Genomic DNA, 10615 nt, shown 5'->3' on the forward strand with positions numbered 1-10615 from the left:
GGCCGGGCGTTCAGCCTCCCATGCCGGTGCCAAACCGTATACATTTTTTACGTCTTCAAAATCCTTCTCTTTAAGATTACAGCCAACCTCATGAATAGCAGGAGGATTCTTCTTATCGCCTGCCATTAAAATATGATTTAAGTGGAGAAATCGAAAGATAAAGTAGAAAAGTTTGAGATCTATTGTTGAAGAGAGAAAACGAGAAGAATTAAGAAGGCGATAAGAATGAACTGGAGGCCACAGGTGACTTATTTATACTCATCGCAATAAATACGACCGACTGATTGCCAGAAGAGAGAGAAAACGCGGACTGTTAGATGATTGACATGTCAGGCGAGAGATTCGAAAAAGCGAGAACAGACTGTCAAAAAGCGTTATATACGTCTTGTCAGTTGTCCCTTAATGTTCCTCTTTCCACCACGTCATCAAAATCATCCAACTTGCAAAAACTCAAAATTTCAAAAATATTTTGAAAAGATATTATCTTCCATACAAAGTAATATTCATAAGACAAAAAGTTTCTTTCCATTAATAAGTAAAAGGCAATTACAAAAATATGGAGAAACAATTACAAGTCTTAAAGTCTAAACCTATTTTATGGGTTCGGGGCTGGTATATCCTCCGTAGCTTTCAGTGAAGTGTCCTCTGACGAGGCGTCCTCAGACTCATCATTCAGATAGTTCCTCAATTGTCGCACGCCATCATCGGCAGAGGCAAACTCTGGAAGCATATTTTATAGAGGAAAAACCAGGCTGTCATATTCCTTAATCCGCATACCATATTCTTGCTTGACGTCTAGGCCACGAAGTGGATGATCTTCAAAAGAACGATGAGTTTTAGCATATCCATCCCTTCGTTGAAGCCTTTCATGCGGCCGGCCTGTGAGGAATAAGTCATTAAGTTTGCAAAGCAATCAGTAAGCTCAGTGCTTCCCTTAATATGCCAGATGGCCTGACAAAAGGATAAAAGTAATTCATTAGCATCACAAACATAAAGTGTATAATGAATAGCAAATGAGGGAGACTCACAGAATCAAGCCCTCAGTTGAGGAACCACTGTTGATCGTGCTCGGCACGTTCCACTCTGTCCCGAAGCTCCCGCAACTCGTTAGACATTCTTTGTTTGTCATTTAGAGCTTCAGTTGCGCGGACTTCGACTTCTTCACATGTTTGCAACAAGGAGTCATAGGCAGACTGCATTTCTGCAGCATTTTTGTCCTTAAGTTCATATTGCTCCTTCTGCAACTTTAACTCTGCCTCAAGCTCCTGGATCCTGGTTCCTTGGCGGGTCACCTGGCTTTCTAAGGCTGAATTAGCTTCAAGGGCCCCCACCAAGTCATCCTTTTTCTCTTGGGCTTCAGCTCGAGCGGTCTCAAGGACCGCATTTTTCCTCTCACAGGCCTCCTTCCACTGACGGGCAGCAGCAGCATTCAGGTCTTTCTCACCTTGAAGAGCGATTTCAGCTTCAGATAACTTCCATATCGCCGTACTTGCCGCCGACCGCTGCTCCTCCGCTTCCTTTTTGGCTTCCTCGATGGCTCGAGAAGCTTCCCCAAGCTTGCCACCCATTGTACTCCATTCGCATAATATCTCTTGTACACAAGCCAAAGAATTGGCAAGTGACGAAGAAACATCAATGTGAAGATCATGGCGAGAACGACCACGCTGATAAATCCGCTCCGCGGGTGGCATGCACTGCTTAATAAAAGCCATGCATACACCCGGGTCAGTGAAGCGAGACCCATTAACAAGGTCCCAATGAGGGATAAATGAGTGATAATCCTCCCCCAGGTTCGCCTATCCATAATAATCAGAACTTGATGTATCGAGACAGACCGGGATGGAAGAAGATTGTTGAGGAACACCATGTGTCGACCCCCCTCCAATTTCATGGATGGATGGTCCAAACCGGAAACTCCCTCCTGCACCCGTAGTCAAAGGCTAGGAAATAGAAAAAAATTGAGGAGGAGATCGAGATGGGGATTCATGGATCCTGAAACCCTCTTCGTTGACTTCTGGGTTATCATTCTGAGACCCAGCAGCGTTCCCAGACTGAAAATGATAGTCGAAGGAGTCATTAGCTCCTGACTGAAGATTGGACCCCACCACATTTGCTTCAGTGGGAGGGATAGAAGGCTTGTCTTCCGTCTCCTTCTCTGGAGGAGGAGATGGCTGTTTCTCGAATGTTGGGGTTGGTGATGGTAATTTCCCCGACGCATCATCCCTAACAATCGACGGATCTGCACAAGAAAATCACGTTTAATCACGTATCAAAGCAGTGAAAATTAGAAAATGAAACACGTACCAGTCACCGTCTTCATGCGTTCCGCAAGGCTAGACTACAACTTCTTAGGACGACGAGTCCGCTATTTCTTAGCTGATGGCTCGCCCTTAGTACCAGCAGCACTCGTTCCCATGTCGCTCGCCTGAAAGGACGTGAAAGTCCTATTTTGTGCCAGCTCTGCCAACAGATGCGAAACAGATGAAAACTCATAAGCATCATCAGAACTATCCTCTTTTTGGGTGGCGGAATTGTCACTTGATGATAGAATGACGATTACCCCGTCAGAAGTAAACACATTAAGAGGAGGAGGATTTAGAACATACGCACCTGTTTGAAAGGTAGCGTCCGAAATAATCAGTTCGACACGCACCTTCACTGGAAATAGGAAGTTGCCCTTAGACTTTTCAAGAACGGGCTTGTCACCCGCATCACAGATGCTCTTCCGCGTACAACCCTTATCGTCAAACAGAGCGTTTAACATGGGCCCCGGACCTGTAGAGGAGACATAAAAGTCAATCATAAAACTCCATGCGAAGAGGGAAAGAAAGAAACAACTTACGGTCATCCAAACCAATAAAAACGGGTTCCATATACAGAGATAGCCATAAACGGCTCATGCCGTCCCACATAAGTGCCTCCTCGGGTAATGCCCTTATTGGTGTTGGCTCAGAAACGAGGATACGAAACCACTCTTGACCCTCATGCGGAGCCGTGACAATCTTCGGAAGTGCTTCGGTGACGGGGCGTCGGACCATAGTATTAGGCACTACGTCCTCAGATATCCAAAAAAATTTGTTACGCTAGTCCTTGGAGCCTTTCTCAACCTCAAAGCCGATACTCCTGTCATCTAATCCCTGACATGTAAACCAACCATCACGGTTGGAAAGGCGGTAGACACAGGAAATCGGTCGACGCGGGGTAACATTCCATGTGCAGTACATACAAATTCGTAATGACGAATTCGCATGGCGGCACGAGGATGTAACTGGGATAAATGGATCTCATATGCACTTAACCCCTTCATGAAGAATTTGCTCATGGGAAACTGGAAATTTCCGTAGACAAAGAAGTCAGAATATACAGCCATTCTGCCAGGCGGTGGCCGGCTGGCTATAGAACCAGGAGAGGTAAACTATGGTCCCCACTGCGGTGGAATACCATAAGTATCAATTAGCTTCTGATAGTCAGACTGATCCCATTGAACTTCTACCTCATCAATTTTAGACTGAATAGTCGTCATTACCAAAGATCTGATGAAATAAAGAGCGGTTATAAGAAAAATTGAGTGGTTAAGTCGAAGGTTCAGAAAGAAAAAGCAAGATGATAATCAGAAATCAAAGGCGGTAAAACCTCGAAAGAAAGTTAACTTCCCCTATTTATACTCATCGCAATTAATGCGATGGGATATGAACAGTGGAGAGAGAAAAAATCGCCTAATAGACAGTCGCCACGTCACGTGAGAAATTTGAAAAAGGGAAAAAGTTGTACAGTCGAGTACAGTGACAGCCTTCATACACGTCTTGTCACCTGCCCACACGCCTGTGAGTGGCCAACTTGTCATTTTTCATGATTATCCACAGCAAACAAAAGATATTTCTTACCAACTTACAGAATAAAAAACCCCCAAATACACATTAAGTCCAAAATTTCACCCGCATAAAGTACTTCACGCGGAAGAAACCCTGGACTTGGGGGACTTGTAGAGGTAAGGTACTGAAAAGGCCCAAATACCTTTAAGTACTACCCGCAGGTCAGTTGAGGGCCCCTGATAAAGCACCCGCTTAACCATCTAAGGAAGAAACATCCTCATGACACATGCGTAAGCATCCTAGCATCCTCATGAGTCATCTATCACGAGGTATACATTCAATCCCACTGTACTCTCACTATTTCACTTAAGTACTTTATCTTCTACGTCCAGATTGTACTTATTCTCACGCCGGAAAGTGGTTACGGGAAGAACCCCCCTCTTGTCCTTCCCGTAACGAGCTCACGGTGTCTGTTTTACTGGTTTTGGTCACTGGACTTCTGGGAATTGGGCTTGTATCGTACTGGTTGTTATCCGTATCCTACCTTGTGGACTCATCGGATCTAAGACCCATCAAAAGGAGTAGATCCGTGTTTCTTCAGTATTAAAAAATTGTCTTTTATTATCGCTTAAATTAAATATGTTACAATACCATATCTACGGTTTTATAATTGATCAAACAAGTTTGGGTGAGACATTGAACCGGAGATCCAGAGGGGGTTACTTCTTTTTATAATTTGAATTTTTACTCAAAGTTAAGATTTTTTTTTCCAATGTTTTTCATAGTCTACGTCTTAAATATCGTTTGACATCGTTTGTCCGTCTTAAAATAATTAATTGTTAAACATAAGAGAGTAGTTTCCATTGATTCCCTGCAAATACAACATTACTTGCCGGGGAAAACCAAGTTTTACATTTTGATTGACCTTTTGACATCAATCAAAATCGCGCCGTTGCCGGGGAAAATCCATTTCTTCTAAGTCTCCTTCATCTCCACATTTGGGATACGTTGTCCCCAATGTATGGTTTTAAAATATGATAATATATATGTAAGGATGAGCATCCTGAATGGTTAATGATTGATGTCGAAAAAAGAGTTTTTTCATATATGAGAAAGAGAATTACCGATTGATACATAAGAAGTGATGAGAAAGAGTGTTCTCTAATTTGTTTCCAAATAGAGCAATAAAAGCATCTGCTTGTTTTGTAGGAAGGCACAAACCAATTTCAATATCTTTGGTGGCTCTTTGCTTGCATTAATATATATCGCCGAAATCTATAGATATAGTCTCGTACTTTATCGGCTTGCCCCACCCGAAATCGACCTCATAAACCTTGAGTTTTGGTGTTCCAGCCACACCTATTATATGTATTAGTAATGAGTTCTCCAAGATTGTCAGAATCTGTATAAACACCCCTTGTTTAATGTTTAACCCTTTTCATAATAGTCGCGCACCCGTGCTTAGTAACTCAACCGTTGTTGCAAACCCTTTGCTTCCTGTTAGTAAGGTTGTTTTTGTTGTCGCCACACATGGCCCCACACAGTTACCAAAATAAGTTTGAGGAGCCGGCTAGTCCAAATGAGCCCTCAAATCGGCCGCACATACAAACATTTCAAGTTCATACTCACCTTTCTTTCCTTGAAATCAAACAAGCAATTTTGCTACACAACTCCAAATATAACCACAAGCCACAACGAAAGAAGATACATATTCCAATGTTGGCAATTTAACTAACAACCATTTCTTTAGCCTATGGATATGTGATTGGGTCAACACAAATGTTGTCTGAACTCTAACAGTCTGCAATAGAAGCTGAGGTGCGTTATAACTTTCATAGATTGTTCAAAATAGTGGTAGACTTAACATCATCTGATCAAAATAATTAGGGTATTCTATAACCCTATAGTAAAATGGAAGTTTTGTTATGCTAGCTAAGAACAACTCGTCTGAACCATGTTTCGCAATCGAAGTCCAAGCCATCAAGAAATCTTAGTTTGTTATTGCATCACAAAGGGAGTGGTGATTTGTTATTCCGATCGTGAGGCCTGAGTTCGGATAGATCATCACTTGAATTTAAAGACGTTGAATTTTCACCAAATCGGACGTGGACTATCTTGCTGAGGTACCAGAGGATGAAATTTAGTACACTCCCAGGAATGGTTCTTTGAGATCATTGAAATCAAGATCACATTCTGAAAAAGTAAGGACGAGTGAATCGCCATCCACGTAACCGATTTCGGTTTTTCTAGCAAAGCCTGAATGACTTGCAGTTGGAAATGTGATTAAGTTACCTGCAAATGGGAAAACGTGTTGAAGAGTTATAGACGACGAGTTTTTGAGTGTCGGAACAATTGTCTTGATCAAATGGGATTTGGGATGAGGGAAATCATATAAGAAAAGCTGATTAACTGGAGGACGTAATCATTAATGAATGATAAAAACGATAAAGAAGAATAAAAGCAGAAAGAGAGAGAAATTTTATTATCTCAGAATCAATTATTACAAATGAAAAAAAATAAACAATATATATACTAACACATATACGACATATATGCTATACACATATATGCCATATATGTACAACATATACGCTCACACTCCCCTCAAGTTGGAGGTTGAGAAAACTCCAACTTGTAAAGAGCTCGTGAAAATGAGATCCTGGTTAACTTATTGTAAAAATATCAGCAAGTTGATCATGCGTCTCCGTATGCACGAAAGTTAGGATGCCTTCTTGTAAATTCTCACGAACAAAATGACAATCGATTTCAATGTGCTTAGTTCACTCATGAAATACAGGATTCTTGGGCAATATAAATTGCAGCCTGACTATCACATTTGAGTGTGACAGGAGTAATGTTAGGAACATTAAACTCCGTCAGAAGTCTTGTCAACCAAGTAAGTTCGACAGTCACCCGTCGAAGAGATAAATACTCGGCTCCAGCAGAGCTTAAAGAAACCATATATTGCTTCTTAGATTTCTAAGAAATTGGAGAACCACCAAGAGAAATACAAAACCCATTGACCGATCGACGAGTATTTAGACAAGCAGCCCAATCTGAATCACTATAGGCCTGTAAGTCAAAGGAAGTATTGTTGTTGAAGAATAACTCCTGAGATAAAGTTCCTTTGACATATGAAAGGGTATGAAGCTCTGATACCATGTAAAATTCAAAACATCAATTCTCATTCAAGTTCAAATGTGAGTACAAAGCAAGTATTTATAGACAATCAAACATATACGATACACTTAAACATATACACTACTATATCAATCATATAAGCTAGACTATACATATACGGTAGATATTAACACCCCCATAAGTTGGAGATGCTTCAACTCCAACTTGAAAATTAATATTTCTTTGTCGGAGCATAGTATGGACGACGACGGAGGCACGAAAAACACACCTTCTTCTTCTTCTTCGTCACAATCAATAATCAATTAACAAAAGATATATGACAAATCAGGAGCATCAAAAATGTCTTGTAGCAAGCCGGATTATGAAGAACTGTTATATCGGTGTATAAGACTGTATATGTATATAACATATACGCTAACAGAGGAAAAGGAAGCCATAACATGTCGAACAAAGTAAGTGCCAGTGATCTTTCGGTGGTGGCGAGATATAACATTTTCTAAAAGGGTCAACCTCGGATCGGTAGTGGGCATTAAGGTTTCTCTACATATTGGATCTACAAAACAAAAACTTATTTTGCATTAGTTTTTATACTATTCAAGGTAGGTGGTTGTGGAATCTTGTGCAACTCGTTCTCAAATTGTATAAGGGTGTGTGTACTGGTAGTGGTAATGGGGGCGACAAATGAGAGTTTTGGGGCAATATGGGGCTACAACACCGCCCCCGGGCTACAAATGGGTGAATTGTGTGTGTGTGTGTGGGGGGGGGGGAACAGTTATCGTCCAAACACCATTTTGTTTTAATATTATTATATTCAAATGTGTGTTGATATATATATATATATATATATATATATATATAGAAACAGGATCATACATTTTATTCTTAACATGAAAACAGTGAGAACTAACTTGTTGTTAGTATTAGGATTATTTTTATAGGTGTTTGTTGTTATTTTTTGTTCATCTTTGCTAGTTTTCGATTATGAGACGTTATAAGTATTTGCTGATTTATATTTTTGTTGTTGTTATTGTTAGATTTTTTCTTTTGCTGTTATAAGTATTTGTTGGTATTTACTGTTATTATTTGTTCTTGATTTGGATTATTTTGTTGTATTTTTTAGGTTTTTTTCTTTGTTATTATAAATCATTGTTTATGTAGATTGGTATTGTAGTTGGTATTGTTTCTTAGGTTCTCATTTTTTTTAAAATTATTATTATTTCCTACGTTCTCATGTTAAAATTAAAATGCAAATAAACCTTACCCTATATATATGTATATATATATATAGGGGCTCTAACACCATTACACCCTAAAAGCAAAATCCTACCCTTTGCTGACTGAGCGACACATGACGCAAAACGCCTTATTTTATAGCCCCTCCACTACACATAGCCTAAGAGATATATTATAATATCATACTCTTAAGAATAGTTATTTTATTAATACATGATAATGATAATCACAACTGATGTGTGAAAATCGTATATAATATTAAAAACCAAGTTTTACCGAATTCACCTAAAAAACCACACAATCGGCAAGTGTACCGGTCGCAATGTAGCTAGCAAATAAGAACGGATATCGAACCTTGGACACTATGGGTAAACTCTTATTATTAAACTTAAATGATCACTAACCTAGACTTTCTTTTGATTTTTTAGATTTTTTTTATATTAATTAAACTAATAAAACTTAACTAAATTAAAAATTTAAACTAAAATAAAACTTTATAAAAATCGGGTTTTAAAAAAATATGATAAACGACTACCTAGGTAATGGAATCCCACTAGTTAAAATAATAGTTAACGAACTTGACTTGGTTGAAAAACAATATCTTAAAAAAATATGACACTAAAGACCACCAAAGTACGCTAGATCGCCTCCCGGCCTCACCAACGACACCTAGAACTCTAATGACATGTGAAGCTCAATTGTTAAAGGTTTGGATCACCTCCCGGTCTCACCTTGCCTAATAATATTATGGTACCCTAAAACCCGAATCACCTCCCGGTCTCTTCGAATACAATATATATTAATATAAAGGGGGTATTTTTAATTAATTTGAACAGAACTTGTATCACAATAATCTTAGGGACCTTGGATAACTCACTCCCGTGAAATTACCCAAACCCGCAAAAGACAAAGATGACACAACACTAAATCACCTCCCGGTCTCTCTAGTGAAAGAACAATAAAAATCTAATAAACTTTTATAAATTACTCCTACGGTTATTTCGACCATAAACCGCAAACAAGTTGAAAACACAAAGTAAACAACCTAATCATGTGTCAACAATCACAAAAAGTATTAAACACAAGTGGAATAAATATTATAATAATAAATTAGATTCAATCACTCAACAATATCATGAACAAACCAATAAAAAACTTTACCATACTATTAAATCAACCAACATCAAATAAATAGTTCGTCAAACCATCAAATCTAACATAGTACTCAACCAAAACCTAGGCAGTATAAAAGTATTTAGCTACTTATAATTAAATACGAAACACAACTAAAAGATGAATTATGGTCCATAAGAAAATAATTAAAATTGTTTCTGTCACTTACTCGATGCTTGTATGCCTTTGTTATTCTTCTTTTAAAATCTCCACATGACCAACAATAATCCACACAAAATTGATGGAGCTTTCTTTTGACCTTCTTTCCACCGTAGCCACACAAAAACTCACGCCGCTGACCAAATCAGAAAATTATATGCTCTCTGTTGACTTTTTTCAATCAAGCACCAAAACCTCCCAAAAACCAATTTTATATATTATTATGTGTTTCGCCGTCAACTCCCACGTCAAAACTCCAAAACAATATATTGTAATATCCTTTCTGCCTTCTTTTCGTTCCTCTTTATATTCATAATAATAATATAGGGTTTTTTTTTCTTTTTAGCTCAAAGAATCTAAGGGCCCATTTCTTTTACTTGGGTGGGTCTTGTCTTGATTAATTTGTCATCCGACTTCTATTTTCTTTACTATATGCAGCCTTGTCTTGATCGGCGTTTCTTTGTTTGACTGCCAAGAAAACACAAAAAGAGAACATATTATTGAGAAGCATGTAAATGTCAAAAATATTCATTAAAAACCCATCAATAAAAGTCTACGCAATATTCAACCACTTTAAATTTAGCTCATTTATTTGACAATCATTATATTTTTAACCAACAAAATATAACAACTTATGTTGAATGATCATTTAAAAACAAACACCGATCAAATATGAAGCAAAAACAAGTTAAACTTAATCATAATAGCCTCAAATGTACTCGAAAGTGTAGAAAATAATTATACAATTCATATAATATTTAGAGCATATCAAATATCCCCATACTTAAACATTTTTCGTCCCTGAAAAAGTATATATATTGCAATGGATTCAGAATTCAAGACTAATTTTCAAAACATATAGGTTATCTTTTAAGCACAGATAAACGCAAAAACCGCGATTGCCGATATTGTTGTCCACTTAAACCCAGCCACCAGCCTATCAAGCCCCCCTTTGCATTAAGCGTTTTAAGTTCAAAAACCACGGCTACACCTACCCCATCTCAGACAAAGAGAGCTAGAAAAAAAAAACTAGAGTCAAAGCAAACGGGTTTGACAAATCACCATAAGCCAATGACTCGTTGATGGCACTAATTAGA

At 38.4% G+C, this 10615-nt stretch overlaps 1 pseudogene; it reads right to left on the reverse strand.

The window, feature by feature from the left end:
* Window positions 1-4740: 4740 nt before the first annotated feature.
* Window positions 4741-6234, reverse strand: LOC143573606 (malonyl-coenzyme A:anthocyanin 3-O-glucoside-6''-O-malonyltransferase pseudogene; annotated as a pseudogene).
* Window positions 6235-10615: the final 4381 nt, after the last annotated feature.

The sequence above is a fragment of the Bidens hawaiensis genome, unplaced genomic scaffold, assembly GCF_021521415.1.
Source record: "Bidens hawaiensis isolate Kalapana, Puna unplaced genomic scaffold, B.hawaiensis_p1.1 tig00026596_1, whole genome shotgun sequence".
NCBI lineage: Eukaryota > Viridiplantae > Streptophyta > Magnoliopsida > Asterales > Asteraceae > Bidens > Bidens hawaiensis.